The following is a 15,097-nucleotide window of genomic DNA, read 5'->3' as shown; positions in this document are numbered from 1 at the left end:
ATGATAGGGGTGTTCATAGAGGATTTGTTGGTTGTCACTTAAGCTATAAAATTAAGGTGCATGAATTAAAAGTTTGTAAGAGTTTAAAGGAGATGAAATACAAGTAAAGAGGACTAAGGAAGTGAATCCGCCTCCATCCCTATACACATGCTAGTTAGAGCTAAATTGGGGGAAAACAATATATATTATGGTCATGATACATAGCAACACTTGGTTGCTATAATATCCTCAAGAAGTTCATTAAATCTAAAGCAAGCATGATCCATCAAAGGTTAACATGTTTAGACTACCTAACTAAGGTGTAGCTTAACCACATTTACTTGAATGAAAGACTATCAAGCCCTAGATAAAATGATGACGCATATGAAGGTAAGAAATAAGCATAAATCATCAAAGGTTTCACCTAAGCAATGATCTATCAAAGGTTTCACCTAAGCAATGATTTATCAAAGTCCTAATCAACATGCCATCAAACCATTTCATAACCTTGTCTCCATTCTCACCATGAAAACTCAAGCAATAGGATTAATGTAAGACATCATCTAAAGCAAGATAATCAACTTAATCATCCATACATATATCAACATTCATTACAAGAAATGAAGTGCTCTTGGTTATGAAAAGACCATAGAATATACATCTTAATCCCCAAAATATAGCCTAAATTAGAACATGCTTACAAGGGAGGGGCCTCATCACCTCCCTAGATGGAGGTTTAGTTACCCATGGGAGCCTTAGAAGAAGGAAGAAGCTTGGTTGCAACCTCCATTTTCGAGCTCCCTTTCCTTGGCTTCAAGAACTCTATCTTTTTCCTCCTCTTTCTCTCTCCACAAATCTTGCTAAGATCATATATGATGTTATGTGTGGTCCTTTTCCTTTTGTAGACATTCCTCTCCACCAAACAAAGCTCAAAACCCCACCAAAAGACATCTCTAACCAACCCATAAAGATGGAAATCAGAGATGAGGGAAACAAGGTGCAAGTGGGCTGAAGTGATGGTTCCCAGAGAGTAGTCTGCCCATAGTTCGAGCGCTCGAACTAAGCACTTCGAGCGCTCGAAGTTAGACCAGTATGCTCCTTCCTCTTGACCTGCTTTGCACTACTTTGGTAGAATAGCCATAACTTTCTTCTCTAAACTCCAAATGATGAACCATTTGAAGATTTAGAAAGTTAATTCAAAGCTCTAAATATGTTGTGTTTTAATAAAAGTCCAGTTCTTGAGTTTGATTGGTCAAAAATGGTGAGCAAAGTCAGAATCCACTGCTGCCAGAACTTAGCCTTGAGCACATTACTATTCAAAGATTGAATAAAACACCATTTTTGCTCCTTTTTGGCCAATGAACCTGAAAATATATAAAAACATGCAAATAAAGATAATTTATAAAGAATAATCAAATAATGGATTTAACTAATGCAGCTAAAGGCGCTTGAATATGCAATATTTGGCGCTTATCACATGTTGTGTGGGATACTCAGAGATGTACTCTGTCGTTACCCTGGTTTCGCTTTTTGTTTTGTTGGGGCAGGATTTCGGGGATGAAATCCTTTTAAGGTGGGACGATTGTAATGACCCGGTCATTTTCTTTCTTTTCTTTTTCTTAGATTTTCATAGATATATATATATATATATTTTTCCGTTGATTTTTTCCTTTCTGAGTTCGGTTTCTCATCACTTAGTGTCATCTTCAGTGCTCAGAAATGGTTTTTGATACTCTTTCCTTTGGATTGATGACTTCCTTTGAGGACCGAGTCATTTTCACATTTTCACTTTTGTGACACTATTCACTTTTCGTATTTTTTCCCGTTTGTCACCTTGTTGGCACAACCTCACTTTTCATGTTCCGATTTGATTCCGGTTTTGCATGCATCCACGATATTTGAATTCCATACTATGTGTATTTTTACTTTTGTAGAAAAGCATACTAGTTGTGTACTTTCTTCCTTAGAGGTGTGAATGCACACTTCTTTAGAATTTTTCTTTCTTTAGGGGTTATTTGGGTAATTACTATAAGTAAGTATTTTTCGTCTTAGGGACCATTTAGTAATTTAATTTAGAAAATATTTTCAAAAAGGACCTTTCTACAATTTTAAAAAGTGTGGCAAGTGTCACACTCTCATTGATCCACTAGTTGACACTTGTGTGGGGACACTTTGATGCCTTGGATGATGATATGTGGAGGGTGGAGATTCAACCACTTGTTGACCTAGGATAGGTGCACTTGTTGGCTTGGATGGTTGACAAGTGTAGGCTTGGGATTAAGCCTACAATGGATGCTTGGATGAGTGACAAGTGTAGGCTCTAAATTAAGTCTTGCAATTATTTTTGGGCTACTTTGGAATTATGTTGTTAAAGAGGGGTTTTTGTACAATTGACCATGCATGTGTGTGTTAACCATGGTGTAGGATCACATAATGAGTGGAGGATTTCTTATTATATTATTATGTTATTATCTTCCTCACCACAAACCTTAGCCTCCATGGATGAAGCTTAAAGCCTTAAGCTTTAACTTTGATTTTTGAGAGCTTTCCATTGATTTCCAAGCTTCACCTTGGGAATACCTTTTGTTCCCCTCATCCTTTTCTTCATAACCCTTGAAGGTTTGCCATTTTGTGTTGATTTTCCTTGGATTCTAGAGAGACACTTCTCTAGTGAGGTAGGGGGTGTTATAGTTTATTACCTAAGGGTTTTACTTGTTTTTGTATGAAATATAAGTTGTATGCATGTCTTTTGTTAATTTAAGAAATTAATGATTTATCATAACTTGCATATAACTAATTTTAGACTTGGTATATGGCATGGCCATGACTTGATCTTTATGATATATTAAATTGGGATGATTTAAATGAGTTTTCAAATCTAGAAATTTAATGAATTTAATTTGATTTAAATTCTACTAAATTGTATTTTGTTTGTATTCCATTTTAGACTTGATTTATGGTATGACCATGACTTAGTGCTTGTTATATATTAATTTGGCATCATTTGAATAACTTTTGAAATCTAGAGATTTAATTAATTTAAATTAATTAAATTCTACATGATGATATCTTACTCATTTTGCACTTTTGATTTGATATAACTAATAACTATGTTGTGTCGTTTAACATATATTAATTTGAGGTTATTTGGAATTGATTTGAAATCTAGAGAATTTAATTATTTTTGTTTAATTAAATTCTATCTAATTGTTTTAAGGATTTAATTATATCGTAGAAGTTATTTCTATGCTTAAATCATGGATGTTGGACTTGTTGTGTATTCACTTGGTTTCATTTTAAGCATTGAATAACATTGTTGTTAAATTTATATTTATGAGAACTTGTTTCCAATATTGAATATATGATTAACTTGTGTAATGAATTGCACACTTTGCATTTGACATATTATATGCCATTTTAGAATTGAAACTCTAAGATATGGATTGTGTGGTTTCAACCTATTTGTGCATGGAAGGTGATTTCGTGCATTATATAAATTATATATAAGTTGTGAACTTATTTGGTTTATTTTGGAGTTTTGGGACATTGTTACAAGTGATATGGCTAGAGTTTGACCCTAGTGCGGGAGGTATGAGTTCTCCCAAATTGAGATAATGCGCACTAGGGTGGTTGTGATACCCCTTGATTCTAGAGCCGCGGGTGATCAAGTCCGAGCACAGATCCAAGGGATACCAAACAATCAATATGTAAACAAGCAAGAATAAAAACTGAATTAAGAATAAAATAATAATCCGCTGATAAAAATCTAAAATAAAATCCTCAAACTTTAAATAATAAATAAATATCATTTAAAACCTTCCAATCCATACAACTCGGGAATCCATCTAATGGACCCCTAATAATCCCAAATGATAAAACTTTACAGAATTTAAAATCCAAAACTAAAATCAGAAAGAAAATCCTATTTAGTTGGAAGAGTAAGTGACTATATCTGCATCACCACGAACAAGCTCTAAGCCTGGTACTGTCGAACAGCTGAAAAATAAGGGTAGGTCAGGCCCACATGCAAGTTCCATACTACTACAATCCATACATAAACCCGATACGCAGATACATCCTAGATAGCTCAACAATAGCTAAAGTAGTCCATATAGATAGAAGTATACACTATAGGACATTCACCAACCCACATAATCTGTTTCAACACGAGTAGAACAACCAGGGAAACATCATCAGGCTTGGTTATCAATCCTAGGCGATATGCACCCTAACCGTGATTAGGAGACTCAAGCTCATATCACGGTACCATAAGTATATATATAAATTCCTTCATAATGCAGAAAGATAAAGTAACCATCCGTTATGTCGTTCAACTGTTTTAGTTGACAGGACATGCATCCATGTAGGAGTTAACTGTTTTAGTTAATCCATTCCGTATGTATGAAGGGGTAGGACTGAGCTTTTTGATCTAATACATCCCTGATATGTCACCGTCCCATACCAGTACATATAATGCATATGATCCAAGAATGATGCACTCTCTAAATAAACATCAAGTAAATCCAGAAACCAACATAATAGAAATAAAATATTGATAAGATCCTATCATGCATCCAGTATATAATTACAATCATAAAACTTCCATTTAAATTGTCAATGCATTGATAGACAATTTAAACCATCCATATCCATCCAATTGACAAAACAGAAATTTCAACAATTCATCAATTAACACCCACACCATGGTATAAGGACTATCAGAAATATAAGCTGAGCACATTATACTAGACATCCCTAACCATACTCTCATACTAGTTCATTTAAATTATTAAAATAAAGACTAGTAATGGAAATCCTCCTTAATCCTTGACGGCATGAAAATTATTGTTTCATTACTTGACGTCCTTTTTAATCCTCTATCTTAGAACCTGTGCCTGACATAATATGTCAACTAAGAAGTCTCACTACACATTAGATAAAACCCCAACGGTATTTTATACTTACCCAAATAAACTGGTTAAAACAAACCGGCAAATAAAAGCTCCTCCACTCCTAACAGCATGCAACAATGTATTTAAATTAGATGACGTCCACAACCACAACCCAAAAAACCCTAATGGAACTTAAATATATCATAAATATCTTTGATACAACATCCCTAAAATATCTTTCATTTCAGTCCATTCAATTGGCTAACCAAACTAGAAATTTAAGACTTCCTCCTTCCTAGACAGCATGCATATAAATCTTTAAAAATTCATGATGTCCATTAATATTAACACACTAGAATATTCTAACTATTTTAAGGTTTTAATAGGTTAATTTTAAACATTTATAACCCCACATCACTTTCCATTAATTTCATTTAAGCCCCTGTAATTAGAAAAATCAATAAAACGCACTTACTATGCATTTCCAAAAAAGGAGCAGGATCCACAAAAGTATGGAGCCTGCTCTAGCCTCTTGGAGCCACCTCCACAAGAGTGTGGAGCCTGCTCCACTTCAATGGAGCCAGCTCCATTGAAGGGTGGAGCATCTTCCACTCTTTGAACCTCCGTTTTTCCTTCTCCGATTCCTCTGTCTGCCTTTTTCTGCTTCCGGCAAAGCTTCAGTCCTCTGCCCACTTTTGTTAAAGATTTTTAAGGTTCAAAATAAGTCCTAACAATCCTAGAAACTTCTCGAATTCCATTATGAATTAATTGACAAAAATCTAAACCGAAAACAAAAACAGTTTATGTTTTCTCTGTTCGTCTTCCTTGATTCCGGTAAAGTTCTATCCTCTATTCCAAAAGTTTTCTTAAAGTTCTTAAGGTGCAAGATAAGTCCCAACAGTCCTAGAAACTCCTTACATTCCTTTATGAATTAATTTACAAGAGTTTAAAACATAATCCAAATAGTTTATGCAAAGAAAGCAAACTTTAGTTATTTATACGTTAATCAGTTTACAGTCCGGCAAATATGCATCAAACACCAATTTTAAAAATTTAATTCATTCCTGGAAACTATATAAAATGCACAGAACACAAGTTTACAGGAAGGAGATAGAATGAAACTTGCCTTTAGGTTTCAGTTTGAAACCTTTCAACGTCATCTCTCAATTCTCCGACGACTGCCGGCTACCGGCAAACCTCCTACTGCTCGGTTTCATTCCCGCAAACCATCCCTTCCTTCCTCCTTGGTACGTCCTTCAGTCCACGACTGAACTCCTAATTGGTTCTCTCAGTTTCCCTCTATTTTTTTCCTCTCAAGAACCCCTCTGTTTTTCCTCTCATGAACCTTTACGTGAATATGGTTTATTTTTCAACCCTAGCCGACGTATACCATTCAATATATATAAGCATTTACTAAAACCTAATTCTAATTCCCAACTCATTATAATTCGGTTACCTATGTGAATAATATGAAACCCTAAACTATTTATGACGTATACAATTTATAAGCAGAAGACTAAACAACATAGTCCACCTAAGCACATATGTAAAAATACAAATAAATCATATAAGCTATCAAACAAAACACATCAATTCAATCACCAATTAATCATAAGCATTTACTAAAACCTAATTCTAATTCACAACTCATTATAAGTCGGTTACCCATGTGAATAATACGAAACCCTAAACTATTTATGACGTATACAATTTATAAACAGATACTAAACAACATAGTCCACCTAAGCACATATGTAAAAATACAAATAAATCATATAAGCTATCAAACAAAACACGTCAATTCAATCCCCAATTAATCGTAAAATAAATTTAAATAAACAATTAAATAATTAATTTAAAATAAATAATGAATTTAAATAAATACACATTTAACCAATTAAGCAAATAAGCACATAATTCAAAAAAAATGGAATTTAAATTCCAACTATATCCTTTTGAATATTAGGGGTATTACATTCTTCCCCCCTAACAAAAGGAATTCTGTCCTCAGAATTCACGAATCTCTGAATTCTTTTATTTTAAATTCATTTCCGTTTCGTTGTGAATTCTGCTCCACTGAATTCCAAATCCTTATAGAAAATTTTATGGTACCGTTATTTAAAAAAATAGCAAAAACTACACATAAGTTGTATGACACAACAATTCATCCTTACCCAAAATCCATTCCAGAGTACAAATCCATAGTCCTCCAAGTGCCATAAAATATACGCACAAAATTCTTAGGCATACAGCGCTTAACAAATTGGTAACACTAAACTATAGGCTACTACCTAAACTGAGAAACAAAAACCTTGAAAAGTCAATTTAATATTTAAAACTGACCTTCCTCTAAACAGCACATTGCTTCCTACATGGAATACATTCCAACCAACCATTTCCTAATAAAAAAAAATAAAAAAAAAACTCTACTGCACGAGTTCAACTATTTACAAAATCCGATTGCCGCCTCCAAACCGCACGCAGCCCTCTATAAAAGAGAGTATTTCTCTCCGATGTATCCTTAAATAAAGTCAAGGTTCTTATTATAGAACCTCGCTTCCATACCAGACCATCCAGTGAGAGATCTGCACCACTTACTATCCAAAAATCCCAAACATTGTCGCACTAACCTCCTTGTGCCAACAATAACACAGATAATAACTGAAAAGCGAGATAACACTTTCAATTACCCATGCAAACCGAGGATACATATGTCCTAAGCATATCCTCCATGATCAAGTATAATGTTGCGACCAAACCACCTGTTGAGAGATGCAAAGCAAAGTTATTGCTCTAACATCTTCAGAAAATTCCTGTGACATAGCACCTTTTATCTACTATAATGAGTAACCACATGCTATAACTCCGTTATCAGTGCAATGTAGAACTAATAAGAAACTCCCAAGTAAATACTACTAGAAGTAATATCCACTAGCGAACTTGCTCTATCCACCGCACTTAATCCATAGAGAATGAAAATTCCCAACCAATGGTGGTAACTTTTACCCACCACCGTCTCCTGATTAGTCCTACTCCCATTTTGATATAGGAAGTGGCTAAAACCTCCAATGATATCCAATTATCAATTTCCCACCTTGCTAACAGGTGATACACTTGGAGACAGTGATATACATGTCCATATCCGTACCGACTCACCAAGATGAACCTGATAAGTCGTGTTGTAACTCCTATCCATTTGACTGCACTGTAAAATTTAATAGCAAATGTTATTATTTTCACGTGCTAAAATGCAACGTATTGCACAATAACCCCCCGCAAGTTCAATTACCACCTCGGTGGATAAGATCATCCTCCCTATTACTTCCACCAGATGAAACTTAGTGCAAAGTGTGAATCACTATATCCATCCATCTAAGCCGTCTCGTGATCCGTGCTATTCGTATGAACTGGTATCTTATCAATTCCAAATAGACAAAAAGAAACTGATATAATTTTATCAATCAAGCAAAACTCACCACCAAAATCCCAACCCTTGTGTAGAACCAGCAATCCTTCATCTAGATCCGTGGAAACTACTCTGTCAATCCCGCTCTAGTATAAGAAGTTGTTACAAGGATCCAATGATCTCTGATGGTCCTTCTAGATTAACGACCATATCATTAGTCTGGTAACACCAGCTTCCATATTTAAATTTTTCGTCTCACCTTCAAGTCTTTGACATCCTACTTCTCTAACTCAAGTAAGTGTCTATTAGACTTCTTGTCTAACTTCAAACGCGTATGAAATCTTTCCATCCCCCAATCAGTCAACAATTTCCAAGCAACAACTATTTGTTCCGAACTGTGACCTAAAAAAATTCCATATTATTTGTGCAAATGAAGTGACTTGTTTCCCCCATGATATGCAACTCTAGCAACTCCCCCTAATGACACCCCCTTATGAAATAAAATTCTTGATTAAGAATTTACTGATGACTAGTTAGTCCGTCCATTATTCTGAGTCAGTGCCATTCTAATAAGTACTTAAACCAGTACAAAATCCTCTTACTGACTTGGAAACACCTGTTTAAAACTTCCAAGATATTTAGCCAAGTCAGTTCCTCCGATAAACCATCGTGCCATTACAGTTTATCAAATGAATCTATATCATTTGACTCGAACTGTTAGTTTACTTATCCCATCCTGAACACGTAATATAACTACGCATATCTAGGTTCATTAGATTGGCTAAGGGTAGCTATACTTTCCAAATCCTATGACCCCATGCCCAAAATCCTAGTGTAATTAACGTTATTCCTCCAAAACGATAGTTGGTTGATCACATACTTATGTCCCCAACTAAACCACATTCCCGATCCTGATTAATTAACAAAAAGAAAACACATAATGCACACACACACTATAAAACACAATAAAAATCTACGTAACACATCGTTCCTCCTAGCAAAGCAAATCTCTTTTAGAAATCAACTTTACCTGATTGGTTCACAATCTCCTTATTACAGTTTCAGAGGTAATCATCCAACCTCAAAACCTAAGCTCAAACCATAGCTCACAACAAAATCCCTTTGCCTCAGCAAATTCCAAAGACTTAACCCTCATCTTCCTTATACACGGAATGCAAACTGTCTAATGTGACTATAAGGAAGTAACTTAGACTGTCACAACCTAACTCCCATACTCCCCGGAACGTGATATAAAATCATTGCCTCGTTCTGAGAAGCACTCCATCCAATTCCGGAACCCCTGAAGAGTTCCTTTATCTACCTCTTTTAAAGGTAAAACGAAAGTCTAACTATATGTAAGTCAATCCACACCAACTCTACTAACATCGTTCACTATACTACTAGCGAACCAGATCACCCTCATATGATCCTTGATTGTCTAGATCCAATACCTCTTTCTTGGGTATGTTGAAATCTCCTCCCCTATAATCCTCTTCGGAATCCTAATCCTCGTTTGTCACTTTTATGAGAACAACTGAAATCGTGTTGGTCCCATTATATGGTGACCTAAAACACACTCCTAAATTCTTCCTTGGCTTATACTTCTAAAAGTAGCGCCAACCGGAACTAAACCTTCGATCCCAAGTTCTGCTTTTGATAGAGAACACGATAACGTACTCATCTACTCCTTTGGGTTTGAATTTCTGTCGCCGAAGACCCCATCCTCCTCCTAGTGTCAACCATTCCATAACGATGAAATATAATTGACATCAGCTCCTCCTAACGAACCGTAAAAGACTACAACGAATCCTAATATGGCTCTAAGTTATTAAGAGACGCAACGCGGAAGACTTCTAACGAAGGAGACTCTTAAGGAAACTAGAACTTGGAGTGCTCTGATACCAACTGTGATACTCCTCGATTCTAGAGCCACAGGTGATCAATTCCAAGCACAGATCCGAGGGATACCAAACAATCAATATGTAAACAAGTAAGAATAAAAACTGAATTAAGAATAAAATAATAATCCGCTGATAAAAATCTAAAATAAAAACCTCAAACTTTAAATAATAAATAAATATCATTTAAAACCTTCCAATCCATACAACTTGGGAATCCATCTAGTGGATCCCTAATAATCCCAAATGATAAAATTTTACAGAATTTAAAATCCAAAACTAAAATCAGAAACAAAATCCAATTTAGTTGGAAGAGTAAGTGAATGTATCTACATCACCACGAACAAGCTCTAAGCCTGGTAGTGTCGCACACCTGAAAAATAAGGGTGGGTCAGGCCCACATGCAAGTTCCATACTACTACAATCCATACATAAACCCGATATGCAGATACATCCTAGATAGCTCAACAATAGCTAAAGTAGTCCATATAGATATAGGTACACACTATAGGACGTTCACCAACCCACATAATCCGTTTCAACCCGAGTAGAACAACCAGGGAAACATCAACAGGCCTGGTTATCAATCCTAGGTGATATATGCACCCTAACCGTGATTAGGAGACTTAAGCTCATATCACGGTACCATAAGTATATATATAAATTCCTTCCTAATGCAGAAAGATAAAGCAACCATCCGTTATGTCGTTCAACTGTTTTAGTTGACAGGACATGCATCCATGTAGGAGTTAACTGTTTTAGTTAATCCATTCCGTATGTATGAAGGGGTAGGACTGAGCTTTTTGATCTAATCCATCCTCGATATGTCACCGTCCCATACCGGTATATATAATGCATATGATCTAAGAATGATGCACACTCCAAATGAACATCAAGTAAATCCAGAAACCAACATAATAGAAATCAAATACTGATAAGATCCTATCATGAATTCAGTATATGATTATAATCATAAAACTTCCATTTAAATTGTCACAGCATTGATAGAAAATTTAAACCATCCATATCCATCCAATTGACAAAACAGAAATTTCAACAGTTTATCAATTAACAGCTACACCATGGTATAATGACTATCAGAAATATGAGCTGAGCACATTATACTAGACATCCCTAACCATACTCTCATACTAGTTCATTTAAATAATTAAAACAAAGACTAGTAATGGAAATCCTCCTTAATCCCTAACGGCATGAAAATTATCGTTTCATTACTTGATGTCCTTTTTAATCCTCTATCTTAAAACCTGTGCCTGACATAATATGTCAACTAAGAAGTCTCACTGCACAATATATAAAACCCCAACGGTATTTTATACTTACCCAAATAAACTGGTTATAACAAACCGATAAATAAAAGCTCCTCCACTCTTGACAACATGCAATAATGTATTTAAATCACATGACGCTCACAACCACAACCAAAAAAACCCTCATGGAACTTAAATATATCATAAATATCTTTCATACAACATCCCTAAAATATCTTTTATTTCAGTCCATTCAATTGGCTAACCAAACTAGACATTTAAGACTTCCTCCTTCCTAGACAGCATGCATATAAATCTTTAAAAATTCATGATGTCCATTAATATTAACACACTAGCATATTCTAACTATTTTAAGGTTTTAATAGGTTAATTTTAAACATTTATAACCCCACATCACTTTCCATTAATTTCATTTAATCCCCTGTAATTAGAAAAATCAACAAAACGCACTTACTGTGCATTTCCAAAAAAGGAGCCGGCTCCACAAAAGTGTGGAGCCTGCTCTACCCTCTTGGGGCCACCTCCAAAAGAGTGTGGAGCCAGCTCCACTTCAATGGAGCCGGCTCTACTAAAGGGTGAAGCCTCCTCCACTCTCTGAACCTCAGTTTTTCCTTCTCCGATTCATCTGTCTGCCTTTTTCTGCTTCCGGCAAAGCTTCAGTCCTCTGTCCCACTTTTGTTAAAGATTTTTAAGGTTCAAAATAAGTCCTAACAATCCTAGAAACTTCTCCAATTCCATTATGAATTAATTGACAATAATCTAAACCGAAAACAAAAACAGTTTATGTTTTCTCTATTCGTCTTTCTTGATTCCGGTAAAGTTCTATCCTCTGTTCCAAAAGTTTTCTTAAAGTTCTAAAGGTGCAAGATAAGTCCCAACAGTCCTAGAAACTCCTTACATTCCTTTATGAATTAATTTACAAGAGTTTAAAACGTAATCCAAATAGTTTATGCAAAGAAAGCAAACTTTAGTTATTTATACGTTAATCAGTTTATAGTTCGGCAAATATGCATCAAACACCAGTTTTAAAATTTTAATTAATTCTTAGAAACTATATAGAATGCATAGAACACAAATTTACAGGAAGGAAATAGAATGAAACTTGCCTTTAGGTTTCAATTTGAACCCTTTCAACGTCATCTCTCAATTCTCCGACGACTGCAGGCTACCGGCAAACCTCCTACTGCTCGGTTTCAATCCCGCAAATCATCCCTTCTGTCCCCCTTGGTACGTCCTTCAGTCCGCGACTGAACTCCTAATTGGTTCCCTCAGTTTCCCTCTATTTTTTTCCTCTCAAGAACCCCTCTGTTTTTCCTCTCATGAACCCTTACGTGAATATGGTTTATTTTTCAACCCTAGCCGACGTATACCATTCAATATATATAGGCATTTACTAAAACCTAATTCTAATTCCCAACTCATTATAATTCGGTTACCTATATGAATAATATGAAACCCTAAACTATTTATGATGTATACAATTTATAAACAGAAGACTAAACAACATAGTCCACCTAAGCACATATGTAAAAATACAAATAAATCATATAAGCTATCAAACAAAACACGTCAATTCAATCACCAATTAATCATAGGAATTTACTAAATCCCAATTCTAATTCCCAACTCATTATAAGTCGGTTACCCATGTGAATAATATGAAACCCTAAACTATTTATGACGTATACAATTTATAAATAAAAGACTAAACAACATAGTCCACCTAAGCACATATGTAAAAATACAAATAAATCATATAAGCTATCAAACAAAACACGTCAATTCAATCACCAATTAATCATAAAATAAATTTAAATAAATAATTAAACAATTAATTTAAAATAAACAAACAATTATAATAAATAATGAATTTAAATAAATACACATTTAACCAATTAAGCAAATAAGCACATAATTCAAAGAAAATTGAATTTAAATTCCAACTATATCCTTTTGAATATTAGGTGTATTACAGTGGTCTTCCCAGCGGGTTAATGTCCAGAATAACCATTTTATTCTCGGTTCATTCCGAGGCGTGATGTCTAGGTTTTTCACTATTTGATTTCACATTTAATTCCAAACTGACAATCATGTGTAATTGTGACTTGTGGTTTTGGTTATTGGCGGTTTAATATTGTTAAGTACATTTGTGCATTATGATTTTTAAGGAATCATCGCATGTTTTTGATGTTGTTAAGTACATCTATGTTAAAATGTTCAAATGTAGCTTAGGAATGATCCAATAGGTTCATTTGGAATATACACATTAGGTGGCATGACCCACTTTTGTCGTTTTCGTATTTTAGATTTTGAGTTGATAACTTTGAGAATCTATATGTTGCTTTGTATAGCATGCTTTTATGTTGTTTAGAATTGCATGAAGGATATGTTTCCTGCTAAAAATGATCTAAGATAGCTTAGGATGTTTCCTTAGTCTCACCTTTGATATAGACGTTATATGGCATGATCCTTTTGAATAGTTTAATGTTAATGTAAAAATCTTGTTTAAAGTTGAGTCTATGCATGCTCATTCCCTACGAGTAATTTGTTTACTCACCCGAAAGTTATCGGGTGATCTGTCAGGTACGGAGGCCTTAGTTTAGGTTGCACAATATCCCTAGATCATTTCGATGAATTGAAGTTCTTTAAGAATATTCTTGTTCATGACTCTTGTAAAGGTTGGCTTGAAATGCCACTTATAGCCTTTTATTTCAAAATGTGTATATTTGATTCTAAATATGTAATGTGTGCCTAAGCACACCTTTTGACTTCCATTTTATGTGTATGACATGAGGCCAAGGGCCAAGCATGTTTATATTTGTACTTGTACTTCTTTGGTGCCATATTTTGTTTAAAAATGTATCTTTATCAACTTTGGAGGTTTGCCATGTAAAATCTTATAAATGAAATATAATAAGGCCATGGGCCATTGTAACACACTTCAATATATAAAGTACATTTGTTGGCATGCTTAAATAGCTTAAAATCTTGTTTTTGGACCAAATTCAATTTTGGTTTTGAGGCTCGGGTGAAGTCTTAACATTTCTTGTGCATAACAGGTCCTTCAGCAGCTTTTCAAGTCATTTCGGTCGACCAATGACTTTTGGAAACTTCAATGCACAGGAAAACACTCATTCCAATAGCCAAAATCACTGTTCAGGGTCATTTCGGTCGATCGATGCCTTATTTCGGTCTACCGAAGTTACCTCCCCTCAAAAATATGTTTTCAGGAAATTTTTTGTCCATTTCGGTCTTCCGAAACTCCATTTCGGTAGACTGAAATAGCCTTCACTCATCAGCCTTCCAGATTTTGATTCAACATTGTTGTTCCGACTTCAAACGGTCATAACTTCTTCATTTCTAACCCAAATGGGGTGTTTCCTAAGCCTAAACTCAAGGATTTTGAGTCAGATTTCCAATGGTACTAATTCCATCCTCATATTCAAATCATAATGAGAGTTATTTGTATTTTAGTAACGTAGCGTCATATTTTGTTTAAACCGGGAACGGGCATCTTGTGGGATTCTTGGCCAACGTTCTTAGAATCTCTTGGAATGTTGTGAAATGACTAGATTAGGTTTTATTCACCTTTTTTAGAGTCAAGTTTATCTTTCTTTGTGTAAATTGACC

The 15,097-nt window shown here is 34.8% G+C and overlaps 1 pseudogene; it reads right to left on the bottom strand.

Moving 5' to 3' along the window:
- LOC132301397 (L-type lectin-domain containing receptor kinase IX.1-like) overlaps window positions 1–15,097 on the bottom strand; it is a 37,231-nt pseudogene that overhangs the window by 19,001 nt on the left and 3,133 nt on the right.

Source organism: Cornus florida, unplaced genomic scaffold, assembly GCF_030987335.1.
Source record: "Cornus florida cultivar Cherokee Brave unplaced genomic scaffold, ASM3098733v1 CherokeeBrave_3.0.0_Hap2_Chr03, whole genome shotgun sequence".
NCBI lineage: Eukaryota > Viridiplantae > Streptophyta > Magnoliopsida > Cornales > Cornaceae > Cornus > Cornus florida.
Note: the sequence above shows the minus strand (reverse complement) of the source record. Positions and strands in the feature narration are given on the sequence as shown.